The sequence below is a fragment of the Etheostoma spectabile genome, chromosome 23 (genome assembly GCF_008692095.1).
Source record: "Etheostoma spectabile isolate EspeVRDwgs_2016 chromosome 23, UIUC_Espe_1.0, whole genome shotgun sequence".
NCBI classification, from domain to species: Eukaryota; Metazoa; Chordata; class Actinopteri; order Perciformes; family Percidae; genus Etheostoma; species Etheostoma spectabile.
In genome coordinates, this window is record NC_045755.1 from 17,832,900 (window position 1) to 17,847,131 (window position 14,232).

At 41.0% G+C, this 14,232-nt stretch overlaps 1 protein-coding gene and 1 long non-coding RNA gene across 10 annotated transcripts in view; both read left to right on the plus strand.

Annotated features, from left to right (window-relative positions):
• dgki (diacylglycerol kinase, iota) overlaps nucleotides 1-14,232 on the plus strand; it is an 86,282-nt gene that overhangs the window by 10,763 nt on the left and 61,287 nt on the right. The window lies entirely within an intron of this gene.
• The window catches only part of LOC116673379 (uncharacterized), an 18,540-nt gene continuing 5,128 nt past the window's right edge, over nucleotides 821-14,232 (plus strand). Inside the window, exons 1-2 of the long non-coding RNA XR_004327824.1 lie at nucleotides 821-832; nucleotides 6,348-6,360. This is a non-coding gene — a long non-coding RNA (uncharacterized LOC116673379). The remainder of the gene's footprint in view (nucleotides 833-6,347; nucleotides 6,361-14,232) is intronic.

The following is a 14,232-nucleotide window of genomic DNA, read 5'->3' on the forward strand; positions in this document are numbered from 1 at the left end:
ATAATGACTTGCTACTGTATTAAACAGCAAGGTCTTGCTTTGAGCAGTCAAGTTCTTTTGAAAGGTTATACTGATTTGATTTTCTTTCTCTAGTTGCACCAAAACAGCGTGTTGACATTCATTAACACAACCTAGGGCTGCATTGCATCCACATTTGATTGTGATTACGATTTTGGCTCCTAATGATCACAGAAACAGAATAATTGAGAAAAATAATTATTTAGCTGTTTTGTTGTCTTGTGTCCTTAAAGCTATAGTGTGCAGTTTCTGTCGCCCCCATGAGGAATTCTAAGTAAAGACAAAGAAACTGTCAGCACATCCACATGGTACAAGCCTTCCATGACCAAGCACAGCCCCAAAATAATCGTGATAATGATTGTTTTTCCCATGATCGAGCAGCCCTAAAACAACCAAAGCTAGACAGGATGAAGCTGGACACATGTAACTGTGTCAGAAAGTGTGTTTGAATGGACAGCTGGCTGAGTGATTGATTGAATGTCTAATTAGCTGACTGTGAAAGGACAGGATCACCGTCTGTAAGTGAGATAGTCTCCGAGCTGGAGGTCCCTTCTGAAGCCAAAAATGCAAATGCAACTTTTATCATGATCCTGGACCCCAAGCTTTCCAGTTAAAACAGTCAAATGGAAAGACTGGGTCGTGTGATGATTGGCTTACTGGTAGTCTCTCCTTCTGGTTTGGGTGCTGCACAGCTGGTTGCTGCCGTTATAGTCTGTTTTCTTGACATTCCACTTCCGGGATTGCGCCATTACCAATGGAAATTCAGGCGATTCTACTCTTTCAGCCCAGATATCGGTTGCCTTGGGCTTCCTTTGTGTTGTCATTTTAAACTTGGGTGGATTTATGAGGACTATGGTGACCTGCTCCTCAGATTATCTGTCCAGTCTGAGTTTTCTGTTTCACGACTAAAAAAACCTTTGAACTAACTCATGTTCCACCAAAACAAGTTCCTTCCCGAGGATATTTTGTAGAAGCACAGCGGCTTTTCCCCGTGCTTAGCGGCGCCCAAGACGGTTGTAATTGGTTTGAAGAAATGCCAACAAACCAGAGCACGTTTTTCTCCCACCCCGGAATGCTGTGTGGACTGGCCAGACCCTCCCCTGCAGCACTGAGGTGCAGGAAGGTCTGGCAAAGTGAGGCTGATGATCTCTTTTAATCAGTTTTTTTTTTTTTTTGCGGGATGGAAGTAGCTCAGTCTGTAGGGAGTTGAGTTGGGAACAGCAGCTCCATCAGGGGACCCCAAACTTCCTTTTCCCAAGCCAAGTTAACCAGCTCCGACTGGGGGATCCCAAGGCGTTCCCAGGCCAGGGTGGAGACATAATCCCTCCACCTAGTCCTCGGTCTTCTCAAGAAATGTTAAAAAAAACAAAACATGCAGTTTCCCCATACGTTTGATGTCTCTTGTGGGTTTTTGCATCTCTTTTGATCATTTTTGTTTTCTTTGGGGTTGATGTTGGGTCTCTGTGGTCATTTAGCGTCTCTTTGTAGATGGTTTGTGTCCCTTTGGGTAGTTTTGAGTCTCTTTTTTGTATCTTTTTGGAGCATTATTATCACCATATCTGTATCTTAAACATTGGAAAAGCTAGAGCAGATCATAAAAAATGCATAACACTCCAAAAGCTTAAAGACAAAACATAAAGTGTAAGAAGTCTGACTACAATCATTAGATCTGAGGTAAGTCTTTTAGTTACATTCATTCGGCTCGTGTGCTGCACCCAAACCTTATAACGGCAGGGAAATCTCTGAGATAGGGGTCCTTGGTATAGTTTTGTCTTGACGTAAAAAAGTTTGGGAACCTCTGCTCTAGAGTAATCACTCAGCAGCCATTGTTTCTTGGTTTGCATTTGTACTTTGAAAGTAGCACCTCCTCTCTCACTTCCGCCAGGCCCATCTGTCTCGTTCGAGCCGATAATGAACCTGTGGAGTCGACCGCTGAGGTGACACTGACTCCATCACTGCAGCTCTGACTCTCTTTCTCTCCGTCTCGCTCTGATATCAGTTTCAGCTCGGTTTAATGGCATGGCATGAATGAACAAGTGACTGAAGGCTCTATTTCGAACATGTTAAAAACAACACAATAAAAGCTAAATCAACAATATTAATTCGAATGTGCGCTATGAGTTCCTGCAGGGTCACTTCTGTTGGCATTCTTAGTACATTCAAAACAAAACAGAGCAAGCTCGCCCCTCCCCCCATGTTTCCATAACTGTCATTGTCACTCCCCGATGTAAGTTCTCATAGTTTTTCATTTTTCATTAGTTTTTATTTTTATTTCGTCTTGACTTTTTGTTTTCAAATTCAGTTTAGTATTAGTTCTGAAAGCAAGTTTTCTAGTTTGGTTTACTTTTTATTTGTTGAAAACGCTTAGTTTTATTTCGTTTTAGTCTTTTTGTAATATGGGTTATTTGTCAGGGCCAAAATTCAAAAAGGTCAGAAAAAGCATTGTGTAGTAATAACTCAACAAAAAAAATCATACAATTTTAGACATATGGATTCAACACTAACACCAGTACATAATATGGACTGTACACATGGTGATGAGCACAAATATGTAAACAGTCTACACAAGACGCCAAAGTGAGTGTTAAACGTGTAAGGGAGAGTTCCAGGAAACGGCGTAAACAACAGACTAAAGAAGACATTGGTTCGGGTAAAGTGGCAAACCTTTTTAAGTCAGTCGACTCACACAGTTGTGTAGCTAGACATCCCAGTATCAATACACATGTTAACACACGCTTCCACCCGTTTTATGATTTTCCTGCGTATGTACTGTGTACTAACCAGCAGCTGCCGGGTCCCAGATGAAAGCAGCCTGTAGTGTTCTCTGTCCTACGGTTGTCTCCGTCCTGCTGCCTGGCCCTGTACCCAGACATCCGTGCCCTGTACTGGGGTTAGCTTCTGTTTCTGGGAGGGGGGCTTTGCATCCTCCTTTACCTGGTTATGGTAAGCTAGGTTAGCCTCCTCGTGTGCGCTTCTCAAATGCACTTTCAAATTTGTGGTATTCTGTGGTAAACAACATTTTGAAAGAAAAAAAAAGAAAACCTTCCCAAAAAAAAGTCCTTGTACTACATGAAGCTGGGAATACTGCTGTACATTTACTGCAGGAAGCTAAAAAAAAAAAGAAGGTATCGTTGGATTCCCGATACCGAAATCCATGTACAGTACCCAAATCGTTGACCAGGAAAACAGTACTCAACTTGAATATTTCTATGAAGGTTTTTGCTTTAAAGAGACAAACGTAGTTAATGTTTTCCAATATTTTAATATTCACCTAAGACAAAAAGAAGCTTTTCGTTTTCTTGCAGCGTCACAAAACCTGGAATAGCTTCTTTTTTTTTTTTTTTTACCTGAAACACTTGATTCGTTTTGTAGTTTTGAAAAATTAATGTATTTTTATTTTAGATTCTAGGTATGAAAGACATATTTCACGTTGCTCCACAATTTTAATTTCCCACCACGATCAGCCTCACGTTTCTGACCTCTGATCCTTTAATTTGACTTCTTATTTTGAGCTTTTCTGCCAGATGGATTCGTCAGCTAAGGGACTGACAAAAGGGCATTTTATTTTTAGATTTATTCTCATCGCTTTATTGTCGTGTGTAATCATCTTTTAAATGTATTTCCGAGGTTTTTTGATGGATGAGAGAGATCTGTGGCTCGGATGCCAAATGGCTGAGCTGACTAATTTGCTGGGGCTCACGGCCAGCTGCTCCATCAGCTCCACATCCATAAAGGAGAGATTTGGGCTTGATTCTGTGTGGTTTGCTTTCTTTTTAGTTTAGTCCTAATCTCTTCTTTGGTAAATGTAGACATATACCAAACTCTGGGTTATTCTAACTTCTCTGTTTCTCTAACCCATCTGCACCTTTCTCTATTTATAGACCTGTATTAACATACACACACATGCTGTATACAATCCCATGATTGTAAACATGTACGTTCTGGATGGATAAACCCTGGGCTTTGAGAAGTGTGTGTGTGTGTGTGTGTGTGTGTGTGTGTGTGTGTGTGTGTGTGTGTGTGTGTGTGTGTGTGTGTGTGTGTGTGTGTGTGTGTGTGTGTGTGTGTGTGTGTGTGTGTGTGTGTGTGTCTATGCAGGTAGGATTACTGAGCACTGATCATCTCTCAGCTCAAAGATGAGTCCACACACACACACACACACACACACACACACACACACACACGACCCAGCAGACCTCAGCTGCAGAGACACGCTATAATTAGTGAGACAGCATCTTTAGCTCGCTCTCACTTTCTGTGTGTGTGTGTGTGTTTGTGTGCGCACTAATTGCTCAGGTTTGATGAGGGTCATTACTAAATAATTAATTTTATTAGGCAGCTGTGGCCTGAGGTTGGAGTGACGGTGCTCTTACCTGGTTTCTCTCACTTTCTCTGTTTATGCTGCAAAGATTTAGATTATTTTGAAACTTATTACTAGCAATTATTTGCTCTGTCTTTCTTCCCTTCAATTGTACTTCTCGTTTTCTCCTCTGCTTTGATTTTCCATTCTCTTTTTATACTTTTTTTCCCAACCCGTATCTCTTCTCCTTTTATCTTTTCCTCTCTTTCTCCGCCTCTGTTTCTTATTTTTAATATGCTTTTCTTCTCTCTTTTGTTCTGTGTGTGTCTATTCTAAGCAGTAGGTCAGAAAGGGATGCACAGCGTCGATCTGATTGCCCCCCCCCCTCTCTCTTCTCTCTTCTCTCTCTCTCACACACACACACGCTGACAGACTGTAATTATGTAGGTGTCAGAGGAAGATGTGACTGTGTGTGAGAGAGCGAGAGAGAGAGAGAGGGTGAGGAGAGGGTAGTATCACTCCCATGTTCTAACTGAAGTTCATGACATGTATTAGCTGATTGTGGAGTAGAATATATACATGCAGTTTTATAATTGTTGTGGCATACTACTGCACACATCTTTTTTGTTTGTGCGTGTGCAACATGATGGACAACTTGTATAGAGATGCAATGTTCCTTTTAATGTCAAGGAAAGATTAGTGATGTGAATTTTGTTTAAGTAATCATAAATAACACTATGGTAGCTGACCAGTGGTGGAAAGTCACTAACCTAAGTACAATTTTGAGGTACTTGTATTTAACTTTTTTGTATTTACATTTTGTGCTACGTTATACTCCACTACAATCAGATGGAAATATTGTACTTTTTACTTGACTACTCCCAATGGTTTCCTATTTTGTCCATACCTGTTCTATCTGAGCCCGTCTCCATGAAGTCAAAAACACAAATGATTGTGTATTTTTCTTTTTCTCACTTTTTGCGATTCTACTTCTCAGTGATTAGAGTACTGTAAATTAAGTACACAGAGAAAATGCAAACATACAACAGGTTCACCAAACACTACACAAGACCAATGCTGCAGACTGTGGAACATATCATATATTTTCTTCATATATGTACCCAAATCAGTCAACAGGGAGAATGTCAACAAAACATGTCCCAGTTTTCATGCTACTACAGTAGTGTGCACTGGTAGCTCAGCAAAGAGATAAACGTAAAATACTGCATCCAGTACAGGTTACAATTACAGAAAAAAAAAAAAAAGACCTGAAAATACAGTACAAAAAATACTAGACATACCTGCTGCATTTTTATAGTGTTTAAACCTGATTGGTGTGTCTTAAGCAATCATGTGTTTGCGTTGCACATTGGCTCACAGGTGAGGTAATATGGCAGATGACATGATGATACTTTTGTGTCTTATGTATACAATTGTGTTTAGTGTTTTGCAAATCACTCTGTGTGTGTTTTTTTTGCAAGCAGTGCGAGGCTGACGTCGTGCTTATAGTGGTTCACATCCGGGCCAAACATTTTGGTCCTTTAAAGTAAGGTTTTGATAATGTGCGTGCGTGCGTGCGTGCGTGCGTGCGTGCGTGCGTGCGTGCGTGCGTGTGTGTCAGTATGTTGAGTTGACACTCCACCACTGTTAGTCAGTTCACAGACAATAGGCAGTTCTCTCTCTCTCGTCCTCTCTTTCCTCTACTTATAGAAACAGAGTGGGTTTTCTGAGTGGGAGTTTTGGAAATGATACTCTGCTGACTCTGCTGGACAAAAAGAGAGAGAGCCTGGTAGTGAAGCAGCAAATAGTAAAAACTAAACTAGTTTTGTGTAGCATGACAGTCCTTTTTTCTGCTGTCCTATTCTGTACTGTGTTCTGTTAACACCATGAGGTAATGTTGGTACTGAATGTGTCAGTAAAATGTTCACTGACAACGGATTTCTTTTGCTTCTTGCCAAAATTTCCAATCCTACCACAGTAACCCTACCACAGTTTAAAGCCACAAACAAAGACATGGTTGCCTTTCCAGTCTGTCGTTTCACGTTTCCGTTAAATTGGGGAAGCGGAAGAGATGAGTTCATATTGATTTTAAATGTCTGACTTTGCGTCTACGAGTTGATCTCTCTTTTCCGTTACCCATCTATGGCCAGTGTCAACATGATTTGCTGGATTATGAATGTTGCAAGAAGCATATTTAATGCAAACACCCAATTATCCATTACCAAGGCACATTTCATCATGGTGGTTTTTAGTGATTGTTGAAGTCTTATAGACCGGCTGCTTTATTTCAATTGAATAATTTCAAACTTGGATGTGAATTTGAACCGGACATTCAAATTAGTTAGTGGGGAAAAAAAGGAAGTTAAAAAAAAAAAAATGGATGATGGAGGAATAAGGATGTGAGTAGAGAGGTAGAAAAGGTTGAGAAGGGTAAGGAGAGAGAGCAGGAGTGAGTGAAAGTGTGAAGGAGAGAAAGGATGTTGAGGAGGATGAGGAGAGAAGCCAAGGCCTTTGGGCAAAGCTAAGACCGCCTACAGATCCTCTCTCTCTCTCTCTCTCTCTCTCTCTCTATTTCACACTCATTTCTCCTCCTTCCTCTCTAATCTGACTTTCCCTCCTCTCAGTCCTCACTCTCTCCTCCTCCTCCACCCCCAGAGGAGAAGTGATGTAGGCCAATGGAGAAGGGAAGCAAAGGGCAGGCAAACAAACTCACACATCCAGACCTTCACCTTGTCCACTGAAGGACAGCATCAAATGTGCACATATGGTCTGTCCTGAAGTCCTAAAGAGACTTATAAATATTCAGAGATAGACTGGTGCACGGTTTTTTGTCTTGTCATGCCGGGGAAGCGGGATGGAATTGAACATCACTGAGAGAAAGGCAGAGACGTGGTCTGTTTACCGATTCCATAGTATATACTAATTCTGAGCATGTTTTTGAGTCTGTAGTGTGTTTACACTACAAAAATAATTGTTTTATGCACGACACTGAGATAGCATCACCGTGCCAACATGCTCACAACTCTTTGAACACATAAACACAAATAATTGGGTCTTTGCCTCAAATTTGCTTCTATTAACATCCATTTGCATCTATTTGTGTCTTTCTGTTGACTTTGTATGTATGTGTGCTGCCTTGGCGTGCGTGCGTGCGTGCGTGTGTGCGTGCGTGCGTGCGTGCGTGCTTGCGTGCGTGTGTGGGTTATTGGATTGGCCTCAGCCATCACCGGAAAAGTGCTTGTAATACCCTTCACAGGTCTCCGTCCAGAGCAACGGGGTCTATTGGTCCATTTCTTTAACTTTCTTTGTTTGGTTGTGTGTGTGTGTGTGTGTGTGTGTGTGTGTGTGTGTGTGTGTGTGTGTGTGTGTGTGTTATTGACAGTTCATTTAGAAAATGGGTAGAGATTCAAGCTTTTTCCACTTAGCGCTCACCCTAGAGGCCTGGAGAACTTCCGTTGTGTAATCTGGATGCTGCATTTTGTTGTTGTATTTGTTTTTGGGGATTGTGTGCTTTTCTTTTTACGTTGTTTCTTTATTTGCAGAGCGTTTGTGTATTTGGTTGTGTGGTGTGTATTTGCAGCGCATTTGCTAAATCCTGCATGTGTTTTGTCTATTTGCGTGTGTTTCATTAAGTTGCAGTGCGTTTGCCCCTGTAGGCCACCGTAATTTGGGCGGCCATTTGTTCGGCAGGTATTTGGTCATAAACCAACGTATTGGACACATTAACCTAAGGTGTCATCAAAGTTACATTTGGCCTTCAGGAGACATGACTGTCTGAATCAAATTCAATGGCGGTCCATCTAATGGTTGTTGAGACATTTGATCTAAAACCTAAAGTGCAATCTTCGTGGCGGCACTAGAGGAAACGTCAGGAACGGATCAGCAAAGTCATAAGGATTCATCCTCTGGGGACCGTTAATGACCAATAGACGGACATTATCACCCATAGAAATATATGCCTGGAAAAAGTGTGCCTAAAAAAAATCTGCATGCATGCTGACAAAGCTGGAAAACAAACTGTGAAAGGTATTACAACAATTACTACTACTCAGTAGCTTGGCTGTAAAATGCAACTGGCAGGAGTTTGATTAACAAACGTTGGTGCATGCCAACTAGAAAAAGCAGTACACTGTAAAAATGATCCGTACTATGTACTGAACTGTCGACAGAAAGATTAAATCCAGAGAATAAGGACACAAAGTTGAGAGGGTAAAACTGACGTGCCTGTTATTGAGAGAGAGAGAGAGAGAGAGACTGCTTATAAATAGAGGGAGGAAGGTCAGAGGGAAAGAGTCAGGCTTCCTGTATCCAGCCTCACAACCGGATACATACATACAGTACACACACACACACACACACACACACACACACACACACACACACACACACACACACACACACACACACACACACACACACACACACACACAAATGTACATACACACAACAAAATGTATTGTAAATGTTTTAATGTGTTACATGTTCACAGTTTGAATGGTTAAAGTTTTATTAAGAGCTAAATAAAAGTATTGTATTTAGTAAAAATAAATATGTGAATAATAATAAATACAATGCCTATCACAATTTCCTCGCTCCATTCATAGCGATATAAACCTGATCAAAACGAATGACTCAAATTATTGATTATTATCTGTTGATACACTCATAAAGATTGTTTGCACGCCGTATTTCTTTTCTTCTGTCTACTTGTGTTTGCTATCTTAACATCTTCTTTTCCTGTGAAACTGTTCGCTTTGCATTTACAGAATGTCTTTGGTATTTCTGTTATACAGTACGTGTGTGTGTGTGTGTGTGTGTGTGTGTGTGTGTGTGTGTGTGTGTGTGTGTGTGTGTGTGTGTGTGTGTGTGTGTGTGTGTGTGTGTGTGTGTGTGTGTGTGTGTGTGTGTGTGTGTGTGTGTGTGTGTGTGTGCGCGTGCGTGCGTGCGTGCGTGCGTGCGTGCGCGCGCGCGCGCGTAACGAAAGGGATCTAATAAGAGTGGATATAGTGTACCCGACTGCAGCTGCGCTCACACACACCCACTCCCTGTCAGAGACACACACAGAAGAGAAAAGTAGACTGTAATTAAACAAATTATACTTATTAAAGTAGAGAAAATACCTCAGCTCAGCTAGAATCGAACTCGGCTTATGTATAGAAATCTAACGACACACAGTAGAATGAAGTAGTACTAATTAGTTAATGGATCAATAAAACATTTACTGATAAAGTCACTTATCTAAGGGTTTAACCCACATTACAACAGATTACACATTTACAATAAACAGTAATGTGTCGGTGATTTAGCATTGTTTATTAGCATGCCATCACTTATTGATTCAGTAATTTACTATTGATTAATAAACAATGTGACAAATCAAGAAGCGGGCTTGTGTTACTTAATCATTAAATTTGTAATCCTGCGAATTTTCATGTCAACAAATCACATATTTTCTTGTTCATTCAAATTCATAATCACCTATACACCACAGAGGGACACCTTGAATGTTGTCACTGCTTGTTTTTTCCCTGCACTTATAACATTATAAGTGTAAGTCAAACATGATTTTTTATAACATAAGTAACTTCTTCTGACGTTAGCAGAGGGGCTCCTTAATTCAAGGGAGGTCCACCACAAAATGCCCATAAAACCTACAAAAAGTCACGTATATTCCCTTTGTGAGCCAGCTCTTCTTGTCTATTCCACCAGCCCGAAAATGGCTCGATCTAATCAGCAAAAGAAACACGAGTGTTGTGTATGACTTGCTTTGATTCTAGTCAGTGTGCACGGTTTCCTGCAAGGTTTTATACTGGAATTGCCCAGCATCACCTGAATTAAAGAGATAGTAATAATAAAAATGCTATTATTTTAGGCTTTTAAAGCTTAAGGGAAAACGAGCTATGCCACTACATCACACGGCAAAGGCCACATATTTAAAGAGTGAGGCAACTATTTAAACTATACCAGCTCAGCAGGTGATTGATTGATCACATTGACACAACACACAAAAAAACCTTTTTACCCAACGCTGCACTGCAGGTCAGATATGTTCCCAAAAATGTGTCTCATGTCCCTCGGCCAGACCCCCTTTGCACAGCATGCAGGTGGTGGTCGTCAAGACTCAACATGAACTCACACATGTCTGGTATCCAGGTCACAGCAGGACCATGACCTCTTGATCTGACAGAGTGACCATCTGGTTGTCATCTCATCAGCTGGTTGTCATCTGCTGTTGCTGGGGCACCTACAGACCCAAGCTTTTTAGTGGCTAACACTTAACTGACACAGGCAGACACACAGATGCACACAATTAGGCTACATCCACACTAGGTTTTCATTTTTAAACAGCGTTTTGAAACAAAAACGATCTTTGTCCACACTTGTTGAAATGATCTCCGTCCATATCATATGGACGGAGATCACTTTTGCATACACCGGGCATGCGCGAGCCGGTGTAAACAGGAAGCAGATTGTCTGACGTTACTTATGAAGTTGAAAATACAGACGGTACTTTGGATAAACAACAACAATTGCGAAAACTAAGACCAGGGATTTTAATTTGCGTGGGCCAACAACGAGGTGGAGCTGTTACTGGAAGGTATTTAAACCTACTTAACCGATAAGACTGACTGAGGGTGTCTACGTCGTCGTTTCCAAAGGTCTCCGTTTCTGCCCGTTAAGACTACAGCGCAACCCCAAAGTTTTTTTTAAACTCAAACGGGGTCAACAGCGTTTCCAAATGTCTCCGTTTTAGGGGCTCAAAAATGACGATCCAGTGTGGACGTGAGGCATAAATGTAGCAAAATATATGCGTTTTTAAACAAAAACGTGTTAGTGTAGATGTAGCCTTAGAAGAGGTTTGTTCAGAGAGAGGTAGCCTACTGTACACACTGTAGACAGACACACACACAGGGAGGAAAACAGTCAGACACGGAGAGGAATGCTGTATGCTCAGCTAAATCTTGAAAGGAAGTCTGAGTGGGGTTGCCATGACAACCACGCCTTTTACACCCTGCTTTCCTGCACACATGCACACATACACAAAGACACATTGACCAGTCCACAGCAGGGAGATGGACAACGTTGTGTGGTTTTTATAGCTTGTTGGGAAGATTGACAATAAATCACCACACAAGAAGAAGAAGAAGCACTATCTGTAGTTCGCTTTAGTAACTCTGTGTGTCTTAGGGTGTGTGTCTTTTGTGTGTTGATGTTTTCCTGCTATTGTGTGCAGTCACGGTTTGTTTCGGAGTGTGTGTTTGTGGGCTTGGAGGCCGAGTCTAGAAGCCATACCATGGTGTGTGACACAGCTGCAGGGTAATGGATGTATGGCTTCTGCTTGGATTGTTTTCTGATTGTCTCTTTTTTTGCTTGTGTTTTTAATATAACATAGAAAACAACCTTTTGGCATCTACAGTAAACTCGTTTTTTGTTGCCAAGGTAATACCATGTATATCCAAATTTGGTTGTTGCAGAGTACCCATCTGCTATCTAGTGGCTCTTATTGTGGCTTTGAAAAGTCCCTGTATTGAATTGGGATCTTAAGATCCAAAATCTAATTGAATTGTGTATTTGAAGAATCGTGACACTTCTATTATTAAGTACAGAATGTCTTCCTCTTTTTCTTCTTAACCACAGTGGATTTTTAGACATGTCAATTTGTTCCTGGTTTGTTTCTTTCTCAGAGTTTTGAACAAAAAGCGTGTGAAGGTGGTTGTGTGTGTGTTTCCTGTTTTATAGCACATGAAAAATGACAACACTCACCATGAGATGCTCAAACCCAGCTGACTCCTGTCTCATGGAGCCTGTGCGAGTTTTGTGGGTATGTTTTTTTGTGTGTGTGTTTGCATGTGGTGATCAACCTTTATCCATCACACCCCATTACCTGAGGCACTGAGAGGAGGCCTGTAGAGACACACAGGCTCATACTCTGTCTCTTGTCTCTCTGTACACACACACACACACACACACACACACACACACACACACACACACACACACACACACACACACACACACACACACACACTCACACTCTGGGCACGCAGTGTCACCAGCGGCAACGAACAAGCCTTTCACAATGACCCAAATAGAGCAAGCGAGGGAGAGAGAATGGAAGGAAAGGAGGTAGAGAAATTGGGTTGAGATAGAAAGAAAGGGGAAGATTGAAAGGAGAGAGATAAAGAAACAGAAGAGGAAGAAAAACAGAGCGAGTGTTAGTTAGATTGTACTAATTGAAGGATGGGCTCCCAGTAGCCGAAGTGGCCTGAACTGTCAACTCTAATGTTTGAGCTCCATGTAAATGGCGCTCTAGCGTCTGTGTGTCCATCTTAAGATTAAGGCTGGTCGTGAGTGAATAACATGAACCTTCACCGGCTTCTCGTCTGCAAACAAGTTATTACTGACTTGACAGAGCTGGAGGTGACTATCATATCTTACCCACCAGAGTTGGTGAAGTATCAAACAATTAAGGTCTGAAGAAGAGCATCTTTTTGATTGAATGAGTAAAACGGCTGAGGTGCTGCAAACTTATCTTACTGCTGTCCAAGTAGCATTGAGTGGTCACCTCCTGTGTTATTTGTATTTGTTGGGGAGCAGATCGAATCCTTAATAAGTGGTCACTATCAAAATGTGGATTAATAGTTCATTTTCAGTCTATTTTTTACAAAACACTGATGCGATGACACACATGAGCAGGTCTTAGTGACTTCTGTCAGATCTAAGATTTCCTTAAATGTTTTACAAAATGTTCACGTCTGCACAATTGAGTAATCACATTCTCTTCTTGTGAAAACATGAGTAAAAGAAATTAATGAATCATCTCTTCTATATTGTTTTTATTTTTCGCTCACAAGGAGAAATTTAAATCCTCTTGAGCATATTTCTTTCCCTGCACAGTCAATAATTAAATTGTGTGTGTGTGTGTGTGTGTGTGTGCGTGTGCGTGTGCGTGTGCGTGTGCGTGTGCGTGTGCGTGTGTGTGTGTGTAAGCATGAGCTTGTGCTTTTGTATGTGCATGTGTTTCTCAGGTTGCCTGTGCCAGGTAATCTCTTACGTAATGTCCCAAAAATAGAGCAGATTCCACCTGTAAGGGAATGAAGGGGGGGGGGAGGGGGGGTAGGACACATATTGTAGAGGAGGAGACAAAAAAGTAAGCAATGGAGGAAGGGGGAAATTGGCTCTTTTATTCTTTTATTTGAACTATATACTGTCAATTTATGGGGCTAGGTTTTAACCAATATCATAATATTGATAAAGTGATAGTATTCTAGGATACCAAGTTAGTTATTTCTTTAATGTCACTGGCTTTATCAGGCTAGCAGGGCTCTGCATCAGAGAGCTAGGCTCTTTAATGGTTGTATTATGTTTTAGAAGTTTTCCATCAATATGATTAGGTACCTTCATGCAAAATTTCAGTTTGTTATTTTATGCATAAACACTTTCTCAATTGAATATTTTCAGAACATGTATCTTCACATGACAAGATATTTTTCACTGTAATACAGCATTCCAGACCAGAAAAAAAACACAATTATCATAAACCAAAATCCCAGACAATATCTACGACATCCCAGTACCAATGTTATTTATAATATCTTGATATATTGCCCGCCTCTAATCCCTGTATGATTGCTTTATTCTGATGCTTATTTGCTCATTACCTAGTCAAAAGGTAGAGGAGAGTTGATGACGGAGGTGTCATGGATCCAGTGTCATAGTTCATTGGACACCACTGCTCTCACACTCACTATTGTTTCTTCCAATGACTACTTTTATTCCTATAACCACTACCTGACTCTCACCACTGCTTTGGCCATCCTCAAGTCTGATCTATAACCTCAAGCCTAATCTTGAGCTAAATCGTAACTCTGTACTACCTACTTTAATTCAACCCTTACCCGAATCAAAACACA